The sequence below is a fragment of the Rosa chinensis genome, chromosome 5 (assembly GCF_002994745.2).
Source record: "Rosa chinensis cultivar Old Blush chromosome 5, RchiOBHm-V2, whole genome shotgun sequence".
NCBI lineage: Eukaryota > Viridiplantae > Streptophyta > Magnoliopsida > Rosales > Rosaceae > Rosa > Rosa chinensis.
This window is the reverse complement of record NC_037092.1, coordinates 74,505,820-74,509,993: the sequence shown is the minus strand read 5'-3', so window position 1 is coordinate 74,509,993 and position 4,174 is coordinate 74,505,820. Positions and strand designations below refer to the sequence as shown.

The 4,174-nt window shown below is 39.2% G+C and overlaps 1 long non-coding RNA gene across 1 annotated transcript; it reads right to left on the bottom strand.

Moving 5' to 3' along the window:
• Window positions 1-562: 562 nt before the first annotated feature.
• On the bottom strand, window positions 563-2,838 carry LOC112166311. The gene is made up of 4 exons (XR_002923190.2): window positions 2,454-2,838; window positions 2,277-2,362; window positions 1,419-1,483; window positions 563-1,301 (listed from the first exon to the last, which is right to left on the bottom strand). It is a non-coding gene; the product is annotated as an uncharacterized LOC112166311 (long non-coding RNA).
• Between the last annotated feature and the right edge of the window lie 1,336 nt (window positions 2,839-4,174).

Sequence of the window (4,174 nt, the reverse complement as noted above, 5' to 3'; positions counted from 1 at the left end):
TTTACATTTTAAAGATTTTTCAATCACTTATATTACTCTTTTACGTCTATATATATATATTCATAATTATATAATTAAATATTATTAAATTAAATAAAAATTAAAAAGTTGACATTTTTTGTAAACTCTCATTTTAATAATTATATCCAGTCAAAGCATTTTTGTTTTGCAATTTACCAAACACCTATAAATTGCTTTTCATTCTCACAACATTTTTAAAGACAGTTTACTAAACACCTCAGCTACTTCCTCTCACAGCCATTTTTAAAGACAGTTTACCAAACACCTCAGCTGCTTCCTCTCACAACAAGTTCGGAAGCACTTCCTTTCACAGCACAGCAATCGCAAACTAAGCTAAGTCTCTCTCTCTCTCTCTCTCTCTCTCTCTCTCTCTCTCCAGCTGTTGAAACGAAAAAAATTCGCACATCCAATTACAACGAGGCCCGTCCATATCAGGAAAATATGAGTGCTTTATTTAAATAAAATTAAAAGCCTCTCATGAAAATAAGGATGGATAAAGTTGATAGCTTTTAAAACTCTAAGCAAAAGGAAAAAGCACAAGAGTCATTAAGCTGGTCTATTGGATTTCACAAGACGTCAGACTTCTTGTTTTGTCAAAATATAGATTACAAAGCAACTACAAAATAAGAGTAGTAGTCTTCACGGAATACAAGTTCCCCAAGTAGTTCACTCCAAGTTGAACTCTAAAACTCTATGTTTTATACAAACCAAACTCCTGATCGTGGCAATATAAAAAGCACTGCATAAAGACAAAAAAAGGAGGAGGAAGGAAAGCAAAGGGGACAGAGGAAGCCGCAGCGTGCTCCATAGGAATAAAAGGTGGAGGATCCGTCCGCATCTCTTTATGGTTTTACCACTTTCAAAGCTCCAGTGGCGGTACCTTTAGGTGCCAATACTGTTTCAGAGCTTCATTCGGCGTGCCTTAGGGTGCCGAAACTGCTTTCAAAGCTCCGGTGGCGGTGCCTTATGGTGCCAATACTGTTTCAGAACTTTGATACGGCGTGCCTTAGGGTGCCGATATTATCCTCAAGTTTTGGCTGTTTAATACACCGAACTGTCAGAGGGCCCCTTACAATCACAGGAACTCTGTCAATTCCACTTAAACACCACATATAATTCCTCCCTGCTTCTTTTCAAAACTCCATAGCCAAGAAGAGCCAGTCCCAACCTCCATTTCAGAGCACCTATTCTAAACACACCAGTGGGTAAACAAAAAGAAAGCATCACCCTGAAATTGAAACTCTGGGATCTCAACTGCAGCTGCTATCCTCGCCTTATACCTGCACAAAGGGTTTATCAAATTTAAAATCCTTAAAGTTGCAGCAATAGGAGTTGACAAAGCACAACGAAATCGTTTTTGGTGCAAAGGAACTAAAAGAAAATGACAGAAGACTCACCGTCGAAGTCAAAAGGCTGGAACTCTAGAATTTTTGACACCACAGCTCCTGTACTTGTTTTGTACCTGCGTAAAGATATATCAAGGTTTCATCAAATTAACGAAAGCCTTGAACTTGCAGCAGTTGAAGTTACAAAGTACAAAGAAAAAGATACAAAAGAAGAGGAAGCAAGAATGATGTTCTGGTGGCATTTGCAGAGGAGAGGGTTCCATCAAATTGCACAAGTACAAACTAAATGACAAAAGTCTCTGGCGGTGGCTTTAACCCAAGTCTTGGTCAATGTCAACAAAGCAATTCCAGACATTCACAAATGCACAAAGCAATATAAAAAAAAAATGAAAGTTCTGGCAATGTTGCAGGGCATGTGAGAAGGTTTGATTAAGCTGAGCACAAAATAGAAGGCTTAGTTAACAATTGCATAAGTTACAAGCTTGATGAGGTGTTGCCATAGGAACAAATGAAGAAAAGTCTACCATTGATTTTTATAATCAAGCCTAAAGAAAGTCTGGCGGTGGAATGACAAAAACAAAACAACTTGAAGCTTTGAATGGAGACAAATTGGTACACTGTTCGTCAAAAATGTGTTGAAAGTGCACTATGATCCGAGGCATATTTCTAAGCCAAATTAAATTTATTCAAAGAGGTTGCAACGTGTTCTGAACCAATATTGTTGCAAGAAATATTGAAGGGGTGCCGACATGAGAAAGTAAAAAAAATATCTTGGTTTGTGACCTCACAACCAAGTCTGAATGTTTAATTAATCATGTCTTCCCTCTGTGCAAAGTGTGTTGTGTGCAATAACACCACAAAGAAGAAAAGACAAGAAGAAGCAAAGTCAACAAAAAAGCTAGTCTTTACTTTCAGACCAAAGGCACCAAAACGAAAGCAATGTTGGGAGTCCAGAGGCTTGGATTGCCACACCACGATGAGATGCAAAGTTTCCCCTATAACACCAAGAAAAAAAAGAAGTCAATCGCATGGACTCATCAGTGGGAGCAAAGGATTCCTTCTTCAAAATTATGCTCACAAACGCACCTGAAAAGTCAAAGGCAGGAGTATTGCTTTCGCAACCCAAGATCTACCTTTGCCTTGTTCGACCTCATAACACCAGAAAACAATATTCAGTTCCCCGAGTCGCCGATGGGAAGAACCAAGAAGAACATTTCAGTTTTGTTGTACACAAATCAAACAAAGGAGTGAAATGAAGGATGAAATCCTCACCCGTTTTGTGTGCAGAAATCTCAATTGCAGGCTCTGAAATCCTCCTTAGGCAAGAATATACCTGCGACTCTATCTTCAATCCCATCTCCAAGTTGATTTCTGTCTTCAAATCCATCTCCAATTCGACCTCGCAAAAGATCAGTATTGAGCTCGTGTTCTACCTGGTTTGGGATAAGATGGGGCGATATGCTTGGAGAGGAAAAAATAAGAAACAACGAAAAGAAGAGGAGAATTGAAAGTAAAAAGAAAAAAATGAAATTATGGCTGGGTGTCCTTATCAAATTTGGGACTCTGGGAAGATTGGGCCTTTGAACAGTTTGTTGGGTGTCTGGGCCTTCGAAAAGTCCCTCTGATGCCCAAAACAAAAGTTCGATATACTTCCCCGAATTCTTTTCAAGAAAAATTAAGACTCGGAGTCCGCTCGGTACATTGAAGGTGCCAATATTAAATTTGGGGCCAAAAAGCTTTATGGATCGAGGAACATGATTCGCGAGGATACAACAAAAGCCCATGTCCAAATTTGGGCCCATTTGAAGAATTCGGCAAAGCATGACGCTACGGGTTTTCATTTCCAAATACCCGAGCTTTGGTTTCGTAAAAAAATGCTCCGGAGCCTAGAAAATATCCCTTTGGTACAAAACCAAGAAAAATACCCCAAAAAAAAGTCTGAACTACAATGGTTTGATCCCTTCACAGGGTATGTAGGCAATCTAGCGACCCACTAGATGCAACCACAAATTCAAATCGAATCCTTGACTCCACTAGTCAAATTCAGTCAAATCGAATCCCTGACTCCACCAGTCAAATTCATCCAAACACCAGAAAAATCAAATCATTCCTAAATCACCCAAAAACAAATTCAAGGGCTCTAAACCCTCACAAATATCTCAAACACAAATCCAAAATAAATGGGTCATCTACCCATTTAAATCCCAAATGCCGGAACTACATGTGGTTTGATCCTGTAAGGGTATGTAGGCAATCTGGAATCAAATAATCTAGATGCAACCACATCCTAAATACTATTCCTATCCCAAAATCCAAGCCTTCCAATGGGTCGTTCACCTATTGGAACTCTTGAACTACGAGTGGCTTGATCCCTTCCCGGGTACGTAGGCAACCCATTCCAAAATTCGGGTGCAGCCGCAAAAACAAACAACCACACATTGGTTTCTTTATAAATGGAATCAAAGGGTGTTCTCTTGTAACAAGAGATTGTAATTAAGAGGCGCATTCTGTCTTGAATGGGTCGAACCCGAAATAATTAAAACTCTGTTCTGTTAATGAATACGAGTGAAATTACGTTGGGTGACATTTTACACTTTGTGCAATTTTTTAACCCAACATAATTTTTGGCACGCCCGGTGGGACCCATTCTCCTTTTCATCTCTATTTATTAAGAGACTAATCGATTCTGTTACTTGTTTGTCTCAGAAATAAAATGGCACCACAAGTAACAATCTACTTCCATGAGCTCAAGGGTACTCAATCAAAGGATGGACGTGCAAGACAAGCTGGTCATCGCAAATTATTCA